The sequence below is a fragment of the Meriones unguiculatus genome, chromosome 4 (genome assembly GCF_030254825.1).
Source record: "Meriones unguiculatus strain TT.TT164.6M chromosome 4, Bangor_MerUng_6.1, whole genome shotgun sequence".
Classification (NCBI taxonomy): domain Eukaryota; kingdom Metazoa; phylum Chordata; class Mammalia; order Rodentia; family Muridae; genus Meriones; species Meriones unguiculatus.
Window position 1 is genome coordinate 129,020,951 of NC_083352.1, and position 25,712 is coordinate 129,046,662.

The 25,712-nt window shown below is 44.9% G+C and overlaps 1 protein-coding gene across 4 annotated transcripts in view; it reads left to right on the plus strand.

Annotated features, from left to right (window-relative positions):
* The first annotated feature begins 15,768 nt into the window (after positions 1-15,768).
* Positions 15,769-25,712, plus strand: part of Syndig1 (synapse differentiation inducing 1) — a 159,092-nt gene continuing 149,148 nt past the window's right edge. The window contains exon 1 of one of the 4 annotated variants that reach the window (XM_060383120.1): positions 15,769-15,936. The gene's annotated coding sequence lies outside the window, so the exon portion shown is untranslated. Of the gene's footprint in view, positions 15,937-16,466; positions 16,770-25,712 lie in introns of those variants that run through there. The other 3 variants (XM_021648220.2, XM_060383119.1, XM_060383118.1) reach the window with 3 other exon arrangements.

Consider the following 25,712-nt stretch of genomic DNA (forward strand, 5'->3'; position numbering starts at 1 on the left):
ATAGAATTTGGAAGTCTGCTGGTCCTCAAAATTCACTACTCATTTTTATTTTAATATGAGATCATTGTGTGCTTAATACTATAACTCAGTCTATTAAGCCCAGTTTAATGAATCAACCTAATATTTTTGTGAAGCATGAGACACATTACTAATATGAATTAGTAAAGCCAATGATTTATTCTAAATAATGCAAGACAATGTTGCTGCATGCAATTAGAAATTAAGATTAGGAGACTGATTGCAGACATTCATTTTAAAAAGCTGATTTTGTTAACTATGTAGATGGAGATAGGGCTGGGATAGAACGTAGCAACTTGTTTCCATCAGTGTTTTGCTGGAACCATAATAGTAGAAAGGAGCCTAAAGAAGCTTGTAGGAACAGCGTCTTGTACCATGCTCACAGTGACCCCTATCATATCCTACCTCAGAGGTCAGTGGAGGAGGGAGGAATATTAGCAAACACCAATTTAAGCCTCAGAAAATAGCCAACCACTTCTCTGAATCTGAACACTCATACATTTTTTTTCTTATGCTTATGGTCAAATAAGTGAGGATTCTTTTTTGGTGAAGATGTTTTATATAAAAACTTCTTCAAATTATTACAAAATTAAGTTAGAACATTATAAAGCACACTACCTTCGCGTATGCATGGTCTATTGTGTTTCTACACTGATGAAGATCAAGCCAGATCTTTGCATGTACTGGGCAAGCACTCTACCACTGAAATGCACCTTTAGCCCAGTATGTGCGGTTTTAAAGGTTTTAAATTTTAGACCAAATGATTTGTAACAGAGTTCTTAGTGATGTGACAAAGTTAAAGTTATGACACAGTGAAAATGAGCATCAAGTCCCTCTTTTAACAAGATGAGTGATTGCTTGGCAACCCAGTGACCAGCTGGATCAGACCACTCCCCGCTCTATGGTTTGGGGTTATATACCGCACACTTGCCTTCCTATGACGCTCAGACCCCCTCTACTTTTCCCCATTTCTTTGGGATTTAAACATTCACTCTGGAGAGAGGATTTCCAGAGGCTTAGCAACCAGGCTTCAATCTCCCACTAAAAGCCTTTTGCTAATAAGGATGAAATTTCCTAGAAAACAAAACTCCAGTATCTCTTTCATTTTAGAATCACATGGCTCCCTAGTCCTTTTAAACTGATGGCCCAGATAGCAGTCAGGGAAAGAGACTATAGTCTAGCTCCTTAGTATTAGCACCCAACACACTCACTCACCCTTGTCCAGTTTGGCCAGCAGGGGCCCAGAGCAACCCTCACCGACAGCGGCCCGGATCAGTGGACGCAAGCAGAGGTCATGTTCTTCTGCAAGGCCTGGCCGTAGAACAGATCCCGATGGGAGTCCAGCGTGGCAGCCTGGTTCAGGCAAGGCTGCAGCTGCTCCTAGGACAGGCACCAAGAGGCTCGCCAGGCCCTCAGGGCCTAACCGCTGTCCCTCCCTCCCCCCCCTCCACCTCCCGTGGATGCAGCATCCTCAGCACGTCCTGGGGGCCCAGGGCCCTCGCGGGGTGGAGCACAGGGAAAAGGTAGGCACTGAGGAGGCATCGATCTGAGGGGGGCCTGGTTATAAAAGTAAACAAAACTCACAAGTCTCAGGAAGTTCTTGAAGCTCTCAGGATTCATCATCCCCTTTTCCAAGTTATATAAGTCCAAGAGTTTCCAAAGAGAGAAGACTCCCTAAGCAGGTTAGGGGCATGGAAGTTGTACAGGTAGCTCAAGGGATGCAGGTCTCATAGGTCATTGCTCAAGCCACAGTGGCCTTTTTGGGACGCAGTCCCTTTTAAGTCATCCATGCTTCTGTAAGCAACACCTTGCCTATACTCCTTTAAGTAAAATCACAAGTTCACCAGCTAATCTTGGGTGGAATCATTTCTTTGGTCTGTCAGTGGTGCCCTGTCTTGAGTGGAGATTCTCATCCATAGCTCCCCAGGAAAGTTCACAGACCACCAACCTCTTCATCTCTTTGCCACTTCTGGTTGGAATTTCTCACCATGGAGGCTCTGTGTTAATCATCATTCTGTCTTCTACGACATCTTGGGTTTACTGCTGGAATAGTGAGTTGAGCCTTTTTGTCCGTACACTCATCTAAAGGCAGGGTATTTGCTGTGGCCTTGGATCTCACCTGTTTAAGGAATGCTTCACTTTTGGAAATGCTCATGTTCCTGCTCATAAGTAGCTGGGAACTCAGCACTATCTCAAAAACTGTGGCCTGCCTTGGGAGCACAAAATAAAAAGGAGACAGAAAAATATTGTAGAAAATAACAGTTGTCCTCAGCCCATTGAAATTCTAAAGATTCCCTGGGGATTTATTTTCTAAATGGCTTCTAATTTCCCTAAGTGTTTTGTCCTTTCTTTGCTTATGTGCAGGCATCCAATAAGCAGGCTCTCATGCCATAAATTTCCGACATTTTCTCCCTGGAAAAATCCTCTAATTATAAAACACTGCTTGGCTGCATGAGCCAGAAGGAAGAGCAAATTATTTCACTTCTGTTCCCACCTTGGAGTCCAAAGATGGACAGCAACTAAAGCAGCTAAAGCCTGTGACAAAGACAGTTACTGATGCTTGCTCTCACCACCCTGTACACTACAGGGATGTCTGCCTCCTTTTGCCTCGGTAATGTTCTACATCTCTCCAGCTTCTTTTTGCAGGATATCAAGGCCAGTATCTTCTACTGTGTGAGGCTTTCCACCTGACCCTAGCCCCAGACAGCAAAGAGGAGGTCTGCTTATATTCTGGATGATGGTGGAATCCCACTAGGTATATTTGGGACTATAGCTTTGGTGAGAAAAGTGGAAAGAGCAGAATGCGGTGAATAGCAAAAGTTCTTGGTTTTTTGCATGGTAAAATCAGTTGCTACAGCAAGCACATGAATACAAGATGCTATTCATCCCATCCACTGAAACATCATGAATAGATACTATTGTTCCAATTTATAGGCTAAGATTAAGCAACTTTGGCAGGTAACTTTAAGATTGAGTAATTTAAGATTACTTAAGATTAAGTAACTTTCCCACCCTCAAACTCTTGCCTGCTTTTGTTCATTTGCTCTCACTCTCTCAACCTCAGGTTATCTTCTTCTTGCTCTAGCTCTTGCTCTCTCACTTTCTCTCACTCATTTTCTTTCTCATAAACACACAGGCACATACATGTGCATAGAGGTGGTTTATGTACATGTATGCACGTATAACAGATTTTTAAAAAATAAGTGTGTTTGTGTGTGTGAGGGTATATGCACCTCTGTGTAGTTGTTTTTGAAGGATAGAAACAAAGTCTGGTCTACAACTTACAAGCAGTGGTGAGCTACTGGACATGTGCGAGTTCTTGTCCTCTGTTAGAGAAGTATGTATTCTCAACCACAGGGCCATCTCTTCAGCCCCTAGAACAGCCTTTTGGCTCCAGAAGCTCTAAGTTCTGAATAGAGCAAGGCCAACCAATCAACAAAAGTGCTCCTTTGTTTGTGTTTCACTTTTTGAGTTAGGATCCCACTATGTAGGCCAGGCTGGCCTGGAACTCACCACCTTCTTGCCTTTGTTGGTGCCCTCGTCTCCCAGAATTACAAATGTGTGCTCCTATATCCCACTCTTTGAATGATGCCCTGAATGTGCAAACTGTGCCTGTGCCTGGTAGAAAGGTGGTTTCACTGCTGCTTGGTATGATTCAAAAGACTCATCAGCTGGAGCAGAATTTGTTTTGAGTCAACACATCACCATCAAGGGACACCCCAGGCATCCTGAATATGCAGTTCTTACTATTTATATCTTCCAGCTATTGACATAGCACCTTCTATCACACAAGTACCGTGCAGAAGTGCAAGCTCATTGATTCTCCCAAAGCTCTAGGGTGTTAGGAAAAATTTAAAAGTGAGTATCTCCATTTGGCAGATATAAAAGCTGACAAAGAATCAACTTGCCACTTTGCAGACCTGGAGCAAAAGCGGCTTTTATTGTGGGTTTTTTTTTTTCATTAATAGTTTTAGCTTCCATTTCTCCCACCAGTCTTTTAAGTCACTCCATGCCCCCACCCCATCTCACTTTTTTCTCCCTCCCTCCTCTCTTCTTCTTTCTATAGAAATGAATGGCTTTTTCTCTGAACAGAGTAACAAATGAATATAAAGATGAGGTCTGAAAGTCTCCTAATGAACATGGGTTACTGTACCCCACAGCCTGATATTGTTTGCACCATGGTGCACACTCCCTGGTACTTCCCATGAGCAGAGAAAGAACAGAGTAGGACAGCTTGTGCACATTGACCCTACTGCAGCCAGCAATCTTAGTGCCTGTGTGGTGTCAATGGCCTGTGAGTTGTCATCTGTTTACTCTTCTCAAAGGCAGTAGACAAAGCTCCTCTATGTCAGGGAAGTTGGCTTAATCTGGTCCCTACACAGGCTGTAGACAGGAGAAAAACTCATAATCAAGGACCTCAATGACACTTTCCACAAGTGAGTCAGCACCTCTGGGTCTTAAAGACCAAATAGGCTCCATATTCTGTACCTTTATCCCACTCTACTTCTGCAGACTGGGAGTTGTAGGATGAGCAGTTGATCAACTCCAGGATTGCTTTTGACACAAACAGATCTGAGACAGGAAAATGGGGTCAAGTCCAGGGCCAAAGAAAGCTGGAAAAGAGCAGATCAGCAGCTGGAGGGAAGAGGTCAGAAGGATGAGGGAAAACACTGGAGTGTAATTCAGAGCACACCTGCTTTTGTTAAATGTGGCCTGTGCATCTTCTAACACCTATACCAGCTCTAGGAAGGAGTCTTGCAGGCTCAACTACAAAAAAAGACAATGTCTGTGCAACCCTACATCCATCTCTCTGAACAGCAGATGTCAGCTAAGAAGCCTCCTATAGGCAAAATCCAGATGGTGTTCATCTCCAGGATGCTGGTGGGTGTGAGACCTCAGGAGCTCACTTTTCTAACAGAGGTATCTGTGAAACTAATAACAATGTACAATGAGAGTAGAGGGCTGCCCTGGGCATGATGCTGGCCACAGTGCTATAGACATCAGGCATTTGTTCTTCCCAATAGTGTGGGGTGTCAACTGGCTTTGTAGCAGAGGGTACAGCAGGCTCAAGCAGGAAGTCATGCCAGCTTCTGCACTCCTGGACAGCACGTGCAGCCTCCTCTGCCCTGTCCCATCAGAGCCACAAAGGGAGTGCCACCAGAGTGTACTGTTAAGTGAAAACAGTTAGATTGTTCTTCTTTTGCTATTTCAGCTTTAGCTTATAAGCTATTTATAGGACGGTGAGAACTCAGGGGCCTGAAGGCTGTGGCAGGGTAGGATAAAGACAAAAGCCAACAGTCTTTTCTTCTCCAGTAGGACAGCCTTATAATATTGTTCCTTTTAGTTGCTGATCCACACAGCTGGCAAAATGATCCACATGGTCAGCTTGGAACTTTACTCCTTGACCTGTCGTGACCTCTTTTGATCCTCTTCGATGCACAGACGAGAAGATGTGTGTACACAGCCTGCAGAACCTCCTCACAACATGCTGGGCAAGCACAGACGCAGCTGAGAAAGGAAAGACAACAAGGAGTCTCGGAAGGGGTGCAGCTCATTTGTCTGCGGTACTCATTTTAGCCATTAGACTTCCCATGAGGCCATGAGACTGCCATTAGTCCCAGCTCACATCCCCTTCCCTAGGCTCTGTCATTCACAGACACCCTGAGGAGGGAGGGCAAGAAAACAGGGGGGAGGCCCTTGTTCATATCACAAGACTGTACCTGTCTTGATAACTGGGGGCAGTCTAATACTGGAGGCTGTGTTTTCACTGTCAATGATGCAGCAATTGTTCTTGCAGGATGCGGACTGAATGCTGTGCCGCCTTCCACTTCATTAGTTGAGTGTGGTGTTATTTGAGGGAGGAGGGATCTTTGGGAAATACTTAGAATTAGAAGAGGTCCTGTGGGTGGGGCTCCCCTGGATGAGATGAGCATCTTTATATAGACTGAAAGAGAGTGCAGGGGACTCTATCCACTCAGCAAGTGCACACTGAGAAAGATGCCTCCAACCCAGGAAGCAACACCAGGAGTCAAGCAAGCCTTACCTTGATCTTAGATGTCAGCTTCCTGAACTATGAGAAAGAAATTATTTATAATATGTTCTATCTATTCTGTCAATTTAAAAAAAAAAAAACAGGTTTGTTTTATGTATTTATTGGACTTACTTGCATGACAAATTATGTTATTATTACAGATACTGCAAGTTTTAATATACTTATAACAGAAAGACGAAAACCAACACCACATACAAACACACACACAAATTCTAGGTGAAGAGAACTTAACAGGAAAGTGTCCTTAGACATTTGTGGCATGCCATGTTCAGTTCTCATACCTTTTCACTTAGGGTGGACACTGTCTGGAATGGAAAATGCAGCCCAGGGTCACTCAGTGTGTTTTCCAGTGCTCGTTCTTATATATGCATGAACATTTCTGTACACCAGTGCACAAACACATTGCACCCATGTATATTCTTTATGATATAAGAGCTTCCAGACAGTGATGTAATCCGCTAAAGGACGTAAAAAAAGAAAAAAAGATTGTATTGCTAGGTGAAATTGTTGTTGTAGATGCTAAAGAGTACATTTATACACAGCTAGAGGACATAGTATGTAGTGCCCCAGGCTGTAGTGCAAAAGTTATTATGCTTGTTCAAGTTACTATAGTGAATGTTATAGGCAACTGTAACATATTGGTTAGAATTTATGTGTCTAAACAGAAAAGGTGAAAAGGAAGTAAAAAGGCCACCACATGTGAGCATGCGCGCACACACACACACACACACACACACAGAGAGAGAGAGAGAGAGAGAGAGAAAGAGACAAAGGCAGAGAGACAATGACAGGGAATCAAAGAGAGAGACAGATGCACATACACACACACACACAGAAAGAGAGAGAGAGAGAGAGAGAGAGAGAGAGAGAGAGAGAGAGAAATGCTTTTCCTCTGGCAGGTTGAGGACATGGCTGGGCTTCTAAAGTGCTTACTTCACAAATGCAAGAAAGAACCTGAGTTCAAGGCCCTGGAACCTACCAAAAGAAGTCAAGCATATGCTGATGATCTCAGCCCTGGGCTGGAAATGAGGGAAAAAGGCATGCAGACCTTTGAGTTTCACTGGCCAGCCAGTTTGGCCTACTTGATAAGTTACTGGCCAGTGGGAGTCCCTATCTAAAAAGGAAAAGAAAGAGAAAGATGGTGTTGGGAGGGGGAGGGGGAAACACAAATTAGCATCTGAAGACTGGGATGTGATGTTGTCCTCTGTCCTCCACAAACATGCACACACGTGCATACGCGCGCACACACACACACACAGTATACATATACAAAACATGGAAAAGATAGATTATTAAAGATTTAGAAGCTGGATGTGTGCCAAAAATGAAACACATAGAGCCTAAGGTATGTCTGAGACATCAGTGGAGGGCACAGGTAGAAAGAAAGGCTTCAGACTTGATTTACACCATTGCAGACATACAAATGCTGTGTGTAGGCTGCACTAAACTTACATAAATACCTTTCACTTTTCAAAGATAATTAAAGATAGCCTAATGTAAGAGTATAAACTTTAAAACAACAACAACAAAAATCCTTTTGACTCTTTTGTCCCAAGGCTTGGTTCAGAAAACAAACACCCCAGAAAGAGAACATTTCTAATTCCTCTGAACTCATCACCACAGTGTTTACTTGATGTGTTGTGAGTTGTGTCAGAGTCTCCAATCAGGTGGCTCAACCCATAGAGAGATCAGAATGGGGAAGGTGCAGGGGAGAACACACATAACCATAGTGTTAAGATGAAAACAAGTTCATGTCGGAGATGTGTCTGTGGTCTTGAGACATTGCCCTGGAGAGTTGCCCTGCTTGAGAACCCAGAAAGAACTGGAACTGCAGCCACATTGCTGGTTTCAGGTGTTTTGCATCCACACCAAGTACAGAAGGTGTGTGGCTATTTTGAAGCCATCAAAAGAATCTTTTCTGTAGATCATCTATGTGTGCTGGAAATTCACCCAGGCTTTCCCACACAGACCTGATTCTGTAATTATTATAGTGAAGATTTCTAACTGTCTAGAATGAGGACCAACTCCCTTAAGCCTGATATGAGAATTCTATGCTCAGACTACCACAGCCTACCCAATCTCCTTTTATACACCCTATATTCTGGTGCTTTATGTTTTTTCCAACTTTAAAGAACACAAAAACAAGTTGACCCATGTTCTGGTTTGGTTTTGGTTCTTGTGATAAAATATCGACCAAAAGCAAGCTGGAGAGGAAGGAATTCATTCGGCTCCCATGTCCCTGTGACAGTCCATCATTGAGGGTAGTCAGGGCCAGGATTCCAGGAGGAAACCGGAGGCAGAAACCTAAGTAGAGAACAAAGAGAATGCTGCCTCCTGGTTTGCTGTCCACGACATGCTGAGCTCTTGCTTTTTCAAAATCACCTATGTAAGCACCACAGTGGCTGGATCCTTCCATGTCAAGCATTAATTAAGAAAGTGCTCCACAGTCATGCCCACAAGCTAATATGACAGAAGCATTTTTTTAAATTAAGGTTCCCTCTTTACAAATGGTCCTAGCTTGTGTCAAGCTGAGGGGAAAAAGAACTACCAGCAGAGCCAGTAAGAGTATCAGCACCTTCTCCCACCCGGCTGTGTGCCCCTACCTAGGGCCAGAGTTTCCTTCATTCTACATCTAATTGTTTTCATCACAACTTCCTTCCTGCTCAAAAGGGGCCCTTGTATCTTTCCTTCAGAGCAGTTGGCAGTCTAAAGTCATGGATGTTTCTGCTTGTGGGCAGGGTTGTACCTTCAGGATTCACCTATCCCTCCTCTGCACCTTCCTAGCAGGAGACCCCAATAGAGTCCTGCTATTGTACCAAGAGAAAGTGTGCAGCCTCAGAGTGTTGCTTTACCCTGGGACATCAAAGCTTTTCGTGTGTGTGTGTGTGTGTGTGCGTGCGCGCACGCTTCACTACAACCTTTATTTATTTATTTATTTATTTATTTATTATTTATTTATTGAGACTACGTCTTTTACTGAACTTAGAAATCTTGCTCTTTGGGAATAGGCTAGATAGCCATAAACTCCCAGGTTCTGCCACCCTCCTCAATTCCAGAATTACAGGCACATGCAGCCATGCTGGTCTTTTGCTTGGGTGCTGAGAATTTGAACTCAGTTTCTCTTACTTTCACTATGAGCACTCTTCCTCACTAAGCCATCTCCCCAGCCCCAGCTTTGCCATTCTTTCTGGATCATTTTGTTTTTGTTCTTCCTTCCATGACTGTGGTGGGAAGAGATTCAGCTCTGCTGACAAAGGGGACCCTTAGCTGGTGAAACTTCTTTTGGCAAGTGCTCATTGAGCCAAAGGGGCCCTAGTAGCCAGAGCACATTCACCCTGCACTCCGAACTTGAGAGGTCCCACTTGGCTAGACATGGTACCAACCGTGGGAGGTGAACCACGGGAGACTGCCATGCAAGTCACACCCTGGAGGCAAGGCAAGGTGGTGCACAATCAGGCTCCTGCAAGCTTAGGGTGCTCTGCATGAGTGGGGAGCAGCAGCAGGGGGGCGGGGAGGACGTAGCTCAGTGCAGGCACCTGTCTGAGTCCCTTTGTCTAGGCGTCATTCTTCCCTTAGAAAGCAGGAGACAAACAGAATCTCAGAAAGGAAAAAGCTTACCCTTCTGTTTTCCCTCAGCTCCACATCCTCCAAGAGCACAGAAGGTTATTTTTGCAATAGAAGTTTCTCTTTTTTGCAGGGGGAAAAAAGCAAATGCAGCAAGAAATATATTTTTCTTGAGCCTAAAACGAGTTCTTGGGCCTTTTATAAACTGCCAGAAAATCACACTAATAAATAATGACACTTTTAAATGGTTAGTTCTGCAGCAGCAGTGTTTCCAAAAGTCCTCAGCTCCCAGCCTCTCACATCAGACCTGCTGCAGTGGCAGTGTGTGGGCTCCTGTTGGACAAGGAAAACATGGCCTCATCTCATTTTACTAAGGAGGCAGAGGGCTCTGTCCACTCTTGTACATGGGTTGGGGAGGATGTCTTCACCTAATTTTTTTACATTAATGCTTTTGATCCCACACTACAATTTTGGCCTCCCAGCCTGTCCTTGGTTAGTTTTTTTATTATCAGCTTAACACAACTAGTTACCAGGGAAGGGGCTGGTCTCAACTGAGGTATTGTTCAGATCAGACTGGCCTATGGTCATGTCTCCGGAGACCATTTTTTCTTAAATTTTTGGTTGATATGGATGGACCCAGTCTCACTGTGTACAGGTGGTCCTGGGCTGTGTAAAACAGCTTAGCACGATCCAGAGAGAACAAGCCTCTGAGTAGTGCTCTTCCATGTCTCTGTTTCAGTTTCTGCCTCCAGATTTCTGCTTAAGCTTCTGTACCAGTTTTCCTCAGTGATAGACAGTGACCAAAAGTATAAGCCAAGAAACCCTTTATCTCCCTTAAGTTGATTTTGGTGATGGTATTTATCACAGCAACCGAAATCAAAGTGGAACACAGCTCATACTGGTAGCAAGGTTTTCTAAAGTAAGTTTTTTCTTCTTTCTCTTTTTCCTTTTTTTTCTCGTTACTTTTCCTCCTCTCCAAAAGTCTCAGGAACAATCACAATTTCCAAATTTCAGGAAAACTAAACATTTTAAAAAGATATTGATAATGAGGGTGCTGCCTTTCATCATTGTAATTGGTATGATTTATAGAGTAATCACCTGGACCGTGGGAATTATTAACTAGAAACCCAAAGATAAGTCACTCACCAAAGCAGAACCATGTGAATCAGGTAGGTGTTTGGGGCATGTGGAGACCAGCCACATGGATGCCATGGGGCAGAGTCTCTCCACTGTGAGCAGGACTGAAGGAAACCATCCAGTAGTGGATGGGGCAAGAACATCAAACTGAATGGTCACAAAGCCTAAGGTGCCAGGTACCTGGATCTGTACTCACTGTCAGTGTCATGAGGACCACTCCACAGATGAAGGATGCTTCTACACGAGGAGATCGCTGTATGATGGATGAATTGAATTTCAACTTAGGCCTGTTTCAACTTGGGAACCTGTATGGTCTTTCCAAAACCAGCATAGATATACCAGGCTGTCTGTCTCTCATGATCTATATTTAAAGTGTTAGAGCTGTGGTTGTGTGTGATGATGAATGACTGTAATTTCAGCACTGGGAAAGTCAGAGGCAGAAGGATGAACACAAGTTCAAGATCATTTGCTGTTAGTGAGTTCAAGGTGAGTTATGGTGAAATAGTAAGAGAGATAAAGCCAGGGGGATTTAGGGTTCAAATCCAGCCTGGGCTACGCGAGGCTCTATATTACCTTTTCCTCCCACACTCCAAGGTGGGGGAAAAGGTCTAGAGCTGAGTGGAACAGATCACGGGTCTTCATGTTCTCAACAGAAAAGTTATAGTCTCCAGAGTGAGATAAACACTGCAGACACTGGCAGGGCCAGGCCACTGACAGCAGAGGACAGCACAGCTGGGAACAGACAGATGGAATTGGTCAAGGGTAGCTGCAAGTACCTAACCTGACTTCTTGAAAAAGGAAGATCAAAGAGAGAAGAGTGTCACCCCTCTTCCGAAGGTTTTGGGCTTCTCATACTCTGAAGACATCAGTAATCAGCAAGGCTTTGTGCCAAAGATCCAGAAGGTACCATTTCCCTTTGCTTCCTTGAATAAAGCAGGCTGCAACCTGCCATGCAGTTGTCTTTAAGAACAGGAACTAGTCAGCTCTGCTCAGAAAAACATGAGTGCTCTGAACACATTCCCGCAATGCCAGGCAGCTGATATTATAACAGTCATGCTTTGCCAATCATGCTTTGCCAGTCAGGATAGGGTGACAGAAAGTAGCAGACATTTACGTCAGGCTGGGGTTTTGCTTGCTTCCTAACTCTGAGTTTCTAACCTTTCTGGCATACATTAGACAACCCATTGCAAATGTCTTCTACTAACACCCACCATTGTGATGCTGAAGATGGCAAAGGTGAGCTATTGCACCCCAGCCTGTAACTTCTTAATTCTCATTGGGGCCCCACAGAGCTCTGATTACAAGTCAATGAAGAATTGAGTGTAGGATTTACACCTGTAAATTTACACCTTAGCATTTGGGAAGCCAATGCAAGAGACTCTTCAGAGCATTTAAGGACAGCCTGGGCTATAAAGTTAAATTCTATAACAGACAATACAACACCATTTAATGTGGATCTGGAATATATTGAGACTGATCTGTAAAATGAGATATTTAGGAAGTTGAGGCAGGAAAAGTCTGTGCTATGTCGAGATTCCAAGTCAGCCTGGGCTACATGCTGAGACACTCTCAAAAGTGAAAAGAGGGTTGCCGATATGACTCAGTGGGACAGTAAGCAACTGTAGTGCCTGAGGCCCAGAATTCAATTCCCAGTACTGAATAACAACAACAAAAGTCAAGCCAAACACATAAAGAACCCATCTCATTCCCGGGTGTGGCTCACTGCAAACAAAACATGCAGTTTCCAAAGTCAATGTGACTTTTGTGAGATCACCATAGCGTGCGTGTAGGCCATTGGTTCCACTTCTGATCAGGGCTGAGCTGCTAGCTCTGAGGCAGTAAGTGATGCCCTGTGCTGTGGGCCTGAAAGGCACTTGCGGAGGAGCTTGCTTTCCTCTCCTGCTATGGCAGACCTGTCGCCTGTGAGCTCTGAAAACCCTAGGCCATCACGAAGCTGAACCTGGAGTTCACCACACGCAAGACCTAGCTCTGTGTGACTGCCCCATCCAATAACATTCTGACATTCTATTTCACTTTGTTTTCTGATCTAAATTTATGTCACCATTGTCTAAGTCTTTCATTTAAGAGTTAGAATTTAGGGAGCTATGGGGGTGGGGGATACAAAGTGAATAAACTGTAATTAATAAAAATAAAAAAGTAAAAATTAAAAAAAAAAGAGTGAGAATTTTTCCCTTTGTGTTTGGTAGCAGTTCATGTCCCCTGTACAGGTTGGCCATCATGTTTATTAATGTGATTTATCAATTAATGTGATTTATTAATGTAATTTATCAGTTACTGAAAAGACTCTCTTTCTACAATCTATGTTAAAAAGTTTTAACTTTAAACAGACAGCACAACCTTTTGATTCTTGAATCCCCTAAACTCAAGAAAAACAACTTAATAAAAGATCTTGTGGGAACTAAAAACAAGCAAACAAAACAAAACTCTAGTTAGTGGCATAGCCTTAGAATTGGGTACAATTTAATTTTATCTCCTTTGGCATTTTGATTAACATGAGTTGGCTAAACCATACATAGAAATGTTTTGTATCCAAACAACAACAATAACAAAACTCTTAAATGTGTGTTCTCCTTATCATGTCCCCTATCTCTGCTATCCAAAGGCTTGACAGCTTGTTCAGCACCTGAGTGACAGTTCCTCACAACATAGGAACTGGCCCCACTCACCTCTCCAAGCTCTGAGAATTCTGTAATCTCCTCTAAGAGATAAGCATTGTTGAGGTTAGTCAATTTCCTGAAGATTATCAATTTCTATGGTGCCCTGTTGTAGCCTGATACATGACAGCTCTTTACTCATTTTCTTGAAAGTCTGCGTTTCACTGTTACATGATAGCAAAATAGCTATAATCACATTCTGAACAACCAGGGCTTTGCATGTGGAAAAATCTGGCCTATGTGTGTGCTAATATTCCAGATTAGCTGAGGTATTTTATCACCTGCCAGGAACAGATGATACATCTGTTAACACAAGATTCCTGACTAAGAAATGTACATTAAAAAAAAAAAAAAAGATAAAAGGCTCATTTGGATCTCATAACTGTGTTTGGATCTGTGCATCCGTATATGCGCAAGTGAATGGTGACAGGGGTGCTGTCAAGAAGAGACAGCGGCTATCTGGGATCTGAAGGGCACCAGACAAATAAGAACTAAAGTTATAATAAGTTAAAACAATTAACATAATGTGTAAATTTTTTCAAGCTATTATTTTTCTTCATTAAATTTCTAATTTTCTTTTTGTTGTACTGGGAATTGAACCCAGAGCCTCATACATGCTAGAGAAGTGCTCTATCACTGGGCTATTCTTCCACTCTGACTTCTATGTTTGACACCATAATCCAGTGTGGGCTTATTCTTTAATAACTATTTATCACTAAATATTTTCATAGGACTTTTGGTGTACCCAAGAAAAGAGCTGCACTAAGTATAAAATACAAATAATCTACAGGGCCACCCTTCAATTGAAATTTGGACATCCACTCCACAACTTGAAAGTAAAATATTAAATGGCAAAGTGGATAAGGCAAATAAAGAGAACTAAAGTCCTAGAGAATTTCTCAAAAACCCAGATTCACACATGCACACCATCTATCTATCTATCTATCTATCTATCTATCTATCTATCTATCTATCTATCTACTTACCTACCTACCTATCCAGCCAACGCAAAGGCCAGATAATGTTCTCCATTTGTGGATAAATTTCTGTGCTCATATGCCCTGGAAAGGCCCAGCAAATCATACACTGGAAAGCTGTCACAGTGTCTAACATATGGAGACAGGACACAGGGACTCAACCCTAGAGGCCACTGCTCTGTTTGGAGGGAACATAGCCGGTTGGTACCTGTGTTCAGGCTTAACCCTACATCCTACAAGTTACTTGCCTACTATGTAGAATGTAGGAAAATCCACTTTAAAATTTTGCCAGGGAGATGCTCTGGCAAAAGCAAGCATAGCTCTAAAGGTTGGCTACCAAGAAAGCACTGCCTTAGACATACAGAACAAAGGATAGTGGCAGGTGATGCTTGATGTCTGGAAGCCAAAGGTTTCCCAGCCTTTCGATTCTCAGTTTCTTCAACTGACACACAGCAGTGTCGAGTCTGCATTACACAAGGGACTAACAATAAATATATGCCCAGCCTGGCGGTTCAGAGGGGAGCAGAGAATGTTCTTTTCAGGAAAGAACCAGACACCATAAGCCGTTTTACAGAGGTAAGGCTGACATTTTTCCTTCAGTTTAAGAGCTGCTAAATGGGGAATAATAAGTGTCCTTTTCAGGTCGTCCCAGATAACAGCCTTGCCTGAAGCTCAGAGCAACCAGTGGAAGAAAGCCAGGTAGGTGCTTAACTGCTGCAGAATTGGGAATGGGTGTGATATTTAGATGTCGTGAAGACCTTCACGTGAGCCCAAACAAGGAGCTGCTGTGAACACACCTGGGTCCACTAATGAGCTCAGCCTACTTCCTGTGTCGCTTTAATTTGATCATTCTCTATGTACTGCTAAGAGCCCGTGGAAGCCAAGCGCTGCAAAGGGCTGTTGAGGACCTGAGCCACCTCCACCTCTGGCGGTGAAAACCCTAGTTAACAGAATGCAGCAGTTTCTGGGGAAAACAAAAAACAAAACAAAACAAAAAAAACCTTGGTTTTGAGGAAGGGAAAGGGCTCTCTGTCTAAGAAAGCTACAGAACCGAGGAACTACTAGTGGATTAGCAGACTCCTCTCCCAGGACAAAAACCTGGGTTTGGCAGAGCTGAAGCATGGAGAATCTTCCCTGGTTGTTGAAAAGGGGTCGCACAGACAAGACAACTTTTGATCCTGTTTTTGGCAAATTTTCTAGTTCCTTCTCTGTGGAATAACGAAAGCACACCCACTCGCTCTTGATTCCCCTAACGTTTGAAATGTAGATTGTCTTTGTAGGCAGCTCTCCTAGGGCTCCCCTAGACCTGTTCCAAGCCACTACTGTGCCCAAACTGCCAACCCTGAGGCACCGCTGCCCCAGTTTCCTTCCAGGTCAAACACTGTGGGGCCACCCGCGGTGCACCTCCACCGGTGTGGGCCCAGGCTGCAGGCTAAGTCTCAGAGTGCCGATTTCATGCCCGCCTCTGTCTTCATTTCTCTTTCAGGACTCGAGCGTTCTCAGGAACTACAGGGTGAGCTCTTTTGAACCTCAAGTCGACCTGGAGCCTAGGGAAGCCTTTTAGGACCGAGGGAAGCCACTGTTTCCCCATTCGGCAGCTAATTCCTGTCCTCCAGGTCCTCAGTGGCAGTCCCCCTCCCCCTTCTGTCTCCCCAAGGTTTCCAGACACCAGCCCCCAGCCACCCGCCAGGCGCTATCACTGGCGAGGGCACAGATGGCCTAGGGCAAAGTTGGTGGCCACCTTCGCGCGCTGCTGCTCCCTCTCCTCCTCCTCTTCCTCAAAGCCACCTTCCCGCGGGGCCCGCGGCCGCCTCCTGCTACACACAAGTCTCCAGGCTCCGCGAAACCAGTGGAGTGGAGCGGCGCACCCCGAGTGACCCCTCGTTCAGCCAGCGCCCATTGTGCACCCTGGAGCCAAGAGGACTGGGCTCGGCTAGGGCGGCGCCACTGCCCAGCGTCCGGCGCTCGGGAATCGTGAGCGCGGGGCAGCCCGGGGCGCTGGCAGCCATCCAGGGAGGGGAGCGGCGGGGGAAGCGGCGCGCAGGGGAGGGCAGAGGCGGAGAGCCACGAGCCCAAGAGCAGAGGCGGGCTCCGCACCGCCCCGCGCCCCGCACGCTCGCCGGCTTCCGAGACGCGCGGGCGGCAGCCTGGGCGCACCAGCCGGGTCACCTTGTCCCGGAGGTAAGTCCCGAAGGCCAGAGCGGAGCAGGAGGACCTGGGGCCAGCGGCAGTGAAAGGGGGGCGGCGATAGGGCGGCGGGCAGGGGAGGATGCCCTGGCGCAGGCGGGCGTCCTGCTCCGCCTCGCAGCGCGCAGACTAGGCGGCGGTGGCGGTGTGCCGGCCGCGGTAAGTCCTGGAGGGTCGCGGTGGCCGGACCGGGGAGACTCGGTGTCGCCCCGTGAGAGGGGAGATGGCGCCTAGCGGGGAAGATGCGGAGGACAGGAACCGACACTATCGGCCCGGGCTGCAACTTGGCGCCTCGCCACCTTGGGTGCCCAGGCAGCGTGAAGTGGCTGCTGTGCGACGTCGGTTAGAGCTAGTGGGTCTGTGTCCTCAGTGCGGCGGAGCCAGGCTGCCCGGAGTCAGGCCAGGGTACCAGAATACCAGTCTAGACGATTCTGACCAGCCCCTGGAGCGACGAGTCCAACAGGGGCTGGTGAGCAAGGCACCCGCGGAGGTGGCACTGAGTGAGGTCCACATGGGACAGAGAAGGAAAGGGCCGAGGGAAAGGGAATGTAGAGTCCAGGAACATCCGGCTGAGATGGGAGGCACAATCGGCTATCTGTGCTGGGGACAGGACTTCTAGGGCCCTTCACCTCCATCCAGGTTGAGACCAGGGTTTATGAGCTGTCCGTCCGGCCCCTGGCAGCGCGACAGTCTGCAGCCTGGGAGCCGCCAGTCTTGGCGCCGAGATGGGAGAAAGCAGATGAGCTAACGGGGTTCAGATTCTAATTTTGTTGCCCCAGGGCGTGATTTCCACACTTTATTCGCCCCCTCCGCGTGAACACTGGAGAAAGAGTAGACCATCCATGGAGTTGGACACTTTCCTTCCGAACGGGCTTTGGGCATTTTCCTGTTCTCTTGGCCCCTAGCAGAGTGGTGTGGGGAACCGTCAATAGAGCTTTGGGGAGGTAGCGGAGGGATCGCTTGGCTTTCCTGAAGAACAAGAAGGGGGTCTTCTGATACTCCTCATTTTCTGTGCTGTCTTCTGGCAGTAGAAGCTCAGGCACGCGGTACCTCAGACTTAAGGTGCGCACCACACTCCTGCGGTGTTAGAGATGTGGTGGTGGCGCCTCTGCGCTGCGGACAAGAACTGAGTTGCCTGAACCTTCCATAGTCGCAACACGGTTTTGGTGCATCAAATGGTCCCGACTTAGCTGTTAGGAGGTTGTAGGGGCGGACCAATACCGAGGGGCTTCTTTTTGTATTTTAGAATCAGGCAGTGGGACATACCTATGTGGGACCCTCTTCTGCATACCAGCGAGTTTGAACAGAACCCTAACAGAGGCTGCTAGCTGCGCAGACCTGCAGCATGGGCGAAGGGGGAGGGGGGGGTGACAGCCTCCTAACATACCTCAGAGCCAGCCAACTTTTGTCAGGGTGTCATTGCTGGAGCTGTAGGAGGTTCGTGCAGAGAAGTGGCTTCCAAGAGGGAAAGGGGTCCCGAAGGGAGCATATGCAGTCTGATGTCAGTTTGGAGGAGGGGAGCAAGAAGCTGAGCGGAGGAGCTGTGTGTGCCTTTGGCTGTCCTTTTGAAGTTTTAGACCACAGGTGCTGGGCCTGTGGATGTGTGAGGAAGAACCTTTCCTCTTTGCTTCCTTTCCTCTAGCCCGCAAACACTCTGGCCCTTTGCTAAGGGCAAACGTGGGTCTGTAACTGATCAGGTGCCCTTCTCACCCTGCCTCCACGGCTTGCCCGTGCACAGAGGACTCATTACATTAGCTGGCCCTTTTCAGTAAGGGAGAGTACTGCGGCCCTAGGACAGAAGGAGTGGGGAAGCCTTTCAAACTTTTCTGTTACAGAAATGTTCAGTGGTATAGACAGGTAGAGAGATGCCCCTGGCCACCTCTCCTTGTTTCTCAGAGTCCTAGAGGCCTTGCTAAACCTAAACCTAAACCCCCAAAAGTATGATTGTTTGAGGGGAGGAAAATGCTAATTAGCTTGATTCGGTTATTCCATATCATACAGAGAGATCATAGCATCACTTTGTGTCCTGTAATCCTATACAATTATGAATGTAAAGCAAATTTATCAATTAGAAATAATAAATTACATTCATTTAAAATTATTTTAAAATGAGCTAGCAAAGTAGTATAATAATTACATATGCAGTTTTCATATGTGTTTCATTTTGGGTTTAACTTTAAAAAGAAAAATAAAGCATTCCTAGCTGACTTTACCTGTCTGCACATGGTCCTGTCTGTGCGGATGATGGTAGTGCAGTACAGGTTGGTATTACTGTAACAAACAACTGTTGTGTGTTTTGTTTCTGTGCTGGATTGGCTAGCACGGCCTCACTGCAAATGCTAAACATGATGATACCACTGGGCTACATTCTACTTCCAAAGTATGACTATTACTAATGATCCCAGTAGAGCACAGATGTTGTTCAAATACAAGGAAAGACATTCCTCTCTCCATTTAAGTCTAGGGCAAAACAACAATAACAAAACCCCAAAAACAAAACAAACAAAAAGACAGCCTGCTACTCTTCCTGGAGGAACAGAGAAGGGCATTGCGGGAGGAAAACCAAATTCAATTAGTGAGGAAAAACAGCTTTTTATACTTTCTATACCAGTCTACTTGAAGGATATAAGAAAGATTTTAGTTGACCAGTTCCTGCAGGAACAACAAAATAATTTTTAGAAAATGGTAAAAACTTTAAAACTCAATCTATAAGTTATAAGCAATTAATTTCTTCTACATTTAACAGTGACATGGAAGGGCAGCAATGGGCTTAATGTTCCTTCATATTAGCCTCCCCAAGTGAGCCTCATTTACTAGGAAGCATTTGCTTAGGTAAGTTTTCTCCCAGACACACCAGCTCTGCTGTTATAGCTGCAAGATTCACTGAGTGCTGTGAGGGGTTTATTAGGAAGCCTTGGGTGGGCATTCCTGTCACACTTACTGGCCCTCCGAGGAGGTGTCCTGCCTTCTGGGATTTGGTACTATAAATCAGTGTGATTTTAGGACTATAGAGAAGTGTAACACACACCAGAGAACACTAGGAAAGTTAGCAGGGTTTGGGGGCTTCCCTTGCAGCACCCCTCGGTACACCTGCATTTTCTTTGAGAAGAAAGCTGTTCCCAAAAAGGTCAGTGCTGCTTCTGGAGTTGGGTAGACTTTGAAATAAATACCTTTGTGAAGAGCACTATACAAAGGGACCCTTAGTTAACCTTCTGTTAAGTGGAAAACTGTTATGTAGGTGAGCACTTTCATCCTGTCCTCTCAGATAAAATTTGGTATTTTTGTTTTATGCCATTACAGGTCTCTGCACCTCATTTTGTCCCTTTCAAGTTCCCCTGCCTATTGGAGAATGCAGAGCCCCAGGGATGGTGTAAACTGTCAGAGTATTGCCACCTGTGGTTTGAACAGATACCACAGTTTTAGAAATACTGTAAGATAGAAGGACAGAGTGTCTCATTGTCAGCATTACCTGGTAGAAGCAGATGAGAGTACATTGGAATGTTACCTGGGGTTGTTTTACAGAAATGTGTTCATGTGAGATGTTTTGAGGGGGGCACAGCTTGTGACCTAGTTTTCACTGGGGATACTGCAGCACAATGTCAAAAAAGGTGAAAATAGTCAAAACATTGAAGGCAGGCTGTTGACCAGTCTTACCCATGCCTCTAGAACTGCAATAATGAAAATCAGTGGGTAGTTTAAGATGTGATTTTTTAAACATTTTCTGTGCAAGACTCTTTCATGTTTCAAATTATTGCTGTCAGTTTGCAAATTTGTTTTAAAGAGGGTTATGAGCAATTGAGCACCACTCTGCAGCCCAGTTCCCCGATTCTTCTAGCTAAATTATGTGCTGGAGGCAAAGGGAAGAGTGGGCCTTCTGTCTCCTGGTTGTCGTTCTCTTCCCACAGAACTTTCAGGAGCGCCTGGGAAAAGGTCAATATTTCAAGCTCTGGGCTTTGCCACAGAGCTTTGAACTATCTTAGAGAAATCCCTTAACTTTTCGGAGATTCTGCTGCTTTTCAACCACATTCTTCTCAGGATATTTACAATGGTCACTGTTTGCTCAGGGAAGGAAGCCGTAGGTAAAGTATGTTTTTGAGTCTTGTCTTACTCAGTGTCCTATTGCTATGAAGAGGCATCATGGTGATGGCAACTCTTAATAAAGAAAGCATTTTATTGGGGGCTTGCTTATTCTTTCAGAGGATTAATCCATTCTCAGTATGACAGGAAGCATGGCGGCATGTAGGTAGATATGGTGCTGGAGGAACTGGGAGTTCTCCATCCTGATCTTCAGACAGCTGGAAGGCCCAGTGAGCAACTGAGCCTGGCTTGAGCTTCTTAAACCTCAAAGCTTGCCCCCAGTGATAGACTTCCTCAAACAAGGCCACACCTACTTATCCTTTCAAATAGCACCACTCCTTATCTGAGCCTCTGGGGACCATTCTTACTCAAACCACCACAAGCCTTAACTGAATGTTTCTTTGAGCATGCTTGAAGCCACTGGCTAGATGAGAAAACAGAATGGGCCTGATCTTCCTGTGTCTGTATCTTGCAACTGCTGGCTGGCCTGAGTCTCAGGAGGACAGTATACATATCTCATAAGGGTAGACCAGCTCTCCAGCAGGAATATGTGTAAGACATGTCAGCAGTCCTGAATGCTAGCGATTCTCAGGGAACGTGGAGGAGAGCCACATGAGCAATAGTGTTTGAAAATATAGCTACCTTAACTAAAAGTTGATTCCTGTCACATTATAAGATGAGCAGCCATCATAGGCAGATTACTAACAGAAGCCAGGTACCATGTGAGACACAGAGTGATATATGTTGTATGTATCACAAAGTGTTAAGTCTCCTGATGACAAAGAATCTATTAAATTACTAAAAAATAAAGTTAAAAAATAAAGTTAAAAGAACACACACACACACACACAAACAAACAAACAAACAACGGAGAGTGAGTGTTGGGATTGGAAGAACGGTTAGAACCAAGCGACCATAAATAGAAAATATCACACACATGTGGGAGACAAAAATAAAAGCCAGTTCTTTGTACTCTTATAATCTTACTTACCAAAGGGGCTGAGGAAGGGGGCTTGGAAGTTCAAGGCCTACCTAGGCTGCATAAAAGGTTTAGGGCCAGCCTGGGCAACTTAACAAGAGCCCATCTCAAATGAAAAGAAAGAAAGAAAGAAAGAAAGAAAGAAAGAAAGAAAGAAAGAAAGAAAGAAAGAAAGAAAGAAACAACAACAACAAAAAGACACTAACAATGAACTGAGGATATAGCTCAGTGGCAGAGTGCTTGTCTAATGTGCACAAGATCCTTCACTCCCCAGTACCACAAAAGGAGCAGAAGGCACAAAGACAGCTTTGGAACCTCACTTACATAAAAACAATGTTTAGAGTCCAGTTAGTATTATAGTACAGAGAGAAGCATTTTTCTGTGGGAATTCAATGTGTTTAAGTGAATATTTTTGTTGGCTTTTAGTTCCTAGCTGGGTTTCAATTATATTATAGAGCACTTTGGGGATGTGACTCAGAGTAAGAAAACTCAGAGCCTAAGATCCATCTTTTATAAAGGCATTGCTGTTCAAATTCATGTTTTGAACAATTATGATGTTCAGTTTGAATCTGTCATTTGACCTACTTAGGATGCCAATCAGACATGTTTCTACCTGTTCCTTCTCTTCTTTTCTCTTGGTCCAAAAGTATTTATATCTAAAGCACAAACACTTTTCACACACATAGACCCACTAGTTGCATTCCACTGCCTCAACTTTAAACACATTTCAGAAACCACGATGCAGTGTTCTCACCTCCAACACATTTGGGATCCAGCCTTCTCCCTTCGGAAACTAAAGCAGTAGATGTTATATAAACCTATTCTTCTGTGGTTGGTATAATATGCGTTTAAAATATTCCTAGGAGTTTGATCCTCACCTGGTGTTGATAACTCTTCTCTGGAGCCGGGTTGAAATAAGTGGGTGTGTGTCCCAAGATCCACTCTGGGACAGGATTGGGACCAGTGAATATCCTTGTTGAGAGGGGACCTCAAGACTGACCTTTAGTAGGTTTTAGGATACCCAGCTCATCCTATGAGAGACTAGCACTAGGCTTGTACTTAATGACTTAAATGCATCTAGTAAGATGCAGGTATTTCTACACCCATCCTCACCTCCAAAAATCTCAGTTTCAGCCTATTTAACTAGCTGTACACAGCATGGGATACTGGTGCAGGGGCTTAGGGTGATGAGAAGAGGTGAGACTTCACTGAAGAGCAGTGTCTATGTGTAGTGTCTGAGATGGGTCTAGCAGGATCCGGCTGGAGTTTGCAGCTCAGATATCCCCAGATAGACTTCAGAACTGTTTATCTGCTTTGCATGACTCAGAAAAGTTTCCTGAGTGCAAAACATTCTGCCATGACGTTCCATAGGCCATGTCCCACCTGGACCCCAGCCTTGGTTGGTTTGTGTCTGATCCAGCCTGTCACTGCCCCCATTTCTGCCTTTTCCCCTCTTTCTCCTCTTAGAACCAGGAGCTGGCAGATTAATGTTCAAACTACCCCCTACTCAACCCCCAGGGATTCAATTCAGTTATTTCAGTGCTTTGATATAATATAGGTCTACAAATTCCCTGGCAGACATAGAGTTTTATTTAAAGCTTCTTTCAAGTACAGGAAAATAATCGAGTTTATAATTTCTGAGTTGACTCTCTTCCTTTCACTTGCATCCTGACCCCCACCTCTGTGTGTGTGTACATGTTTCTATATGTGAAATGTGGGAATGTGTGTATGCAGATTCACCTTCTCTGACAGCAAGGGATATGTTGCCTTCAGTACAGCTGCTGCCAAGGGAACCACAACATCTTGGGCCCCTAGCCACCTTATTTGAATCCCTTTGCCATATCTAGTTCTGTAATGCTCGCTGGCACTATTGCTAATCTGACTGCTCCTACTGACTGATGTCTTGCTGTGAAAAAGAGCCCCAGATGTGTTTTACAGTACCGCAGTTTATTCCAGATTCATAGGGAGGAAATATATTTGTTGACTCAGAACACATAGAATGCTGCAGCTCCCTTTCTTGTTGCTAATTTTCCAGGTACCTTTCTAAGAACTTTACACTCCAGGATCCTGGGTCACTGAGCCTATCTCTACCCGACATTTCAACAACAGCCCTATTTGATATGCATAGCCTACCCACATGGCCAGGGATATAGGAAATGTTGGTGCAGATATGACTGGGGCACCATGACTTCTCTCCATCTGTGCTTGGCCATGTCCCAGCCTCCAGTGCTCTCTTCTTTGTTAGACTAGGAGTGTTTTCAAATGCATAGGTTTTCTGTGTCTTCAAAACTCCATTTAGGAAAGCTCACATTTTGATACTTGCTTCCCAACTTTTTTTTTTCATCTTAGTATTTAGTTTTAATGTTTAAAAAAATCAGTAAAACATAGTCACCCATACTGATTTCATGAACTATATTTTGTACAAAACTTGCTGTCTTAAAAGTTTATTTTCTTTCTCTCTTTCTTTCTCTTTCTTTCTTTCTTTCTTTCTTTCTTTCTTTCTTTCTCTCTATTTTTCTTAGTAGTTACATTTTGTTAACTCTGTATCCCAGCTGTATCCCGCTCCCTCATTCCCTCCCCAATCCCACCCTTCCTCCCTCATCTCTTCCCTGCCCCTTTCCAAGTCCACTAACAGGGGAGGACCTCCTCCCCTTTCATCTGACCCTGTTTTATCAGGTATCTTCAGGACTGAGACTGACACTCATACAAGGACTATGTATGGATATAACCTAGAACCTCTGCTCGGATTTAGCCTGTGGTAGCTCAGTAACCAATTGGTTTCCCATAGTAAGGGGAACAAGGACTATTTCTAACAGGAACTCAATGGCAGGCTATTTGATCTCTTCTCTCCCCAAGGGAGGAGCAGTCCTGTTAGGCCACAGAGGAGGACATTGCAGCTTCCCAACTTACTGGTTGGCCATTTTTGTTTCCCCCATTAGAAAGTTCCTGTACAATCCACTGACTTTTGCCCTCACCCCATCCCTGTTTTTAAAGATTTATTTATTTATGTATGAGTGCTCTATTTATATATATGCCTGCATGACAGAAGAGGGCATCAGTGCATTGTAGATGTTTGTGAGCCACCATGTGATTGCTGGGAATTGAATTCAGGACCTCTGGATGAGGTGGATGAGCCAGTGATCAACCATTGAGCCATCTCTCCAGCCCCCGGCCTCATTTTATAAACTTCTGCACTCTGGAGATTGTATTTGGGCTGGGGTGGAAATACTGGCATTTTCTCACTTCAGAGACAGATGGCTGTCTCTGAAGACATCTGGGTGATTTCTTTTGACTTCTGGATGAGATAATAGATTTAGGAAATATAGGCATTTCTGACTGGAGGGGCCAAACCAAAGCTTGTGTGGCACATTTGAGGTCATGTTATGAGTGTTGGCACAGGAAAACTAGCAACAGCTTCAACTCTTAGGACCTTATTGCTAGTGATGTCTCTCCTTGGCCAGATGGTAACACCAAGAAGAGAAAGGGGGGAGTGGAAAAAAGGGGAGGAGAGATGTGGAATGTGCCTGAGACTCTGCTTGGTTCTCTCCACACATTCTGGAGAGGCCCCTGTTTTCTGCTGGGCCACTCGGCATGACTAAGAGAGCTAGAGGGTGCCAGCCTGCTGTGCAGCCTTATGTTGCCCAAGTGGGGTACTGCTGCAGAAGCACATCTTTAGAGCATGCTTGTTTTTGTGCCTGTCTCTAAAGACCATGTTATCTCACTCTGCCATGCTTGGCTTCCCAGGTCTTGTGATATTGTTGGAACCAACTGTAACTACCGGACACACACATCCTCTGCAAAAGGCAAAGAGATTCAGACTGTTCTACTACAAGGGAAATCCCAAGTGGAGCAAAGCATACCATACTTAAGTTATTTTTCTATCTATAGAGTTTAGATGGCTTTCCTGGGGTACAATGCCTACAGCAAATCAGCTAGTCAGACCTGGGATATAGGTGAGGCATGACTCAGGTACTCAGGAGTCCAGAACAGCAGGAATCACACACAGAACATCCAGGCAGCCAGAGAAGAGTTGCTTATTGTCTCCA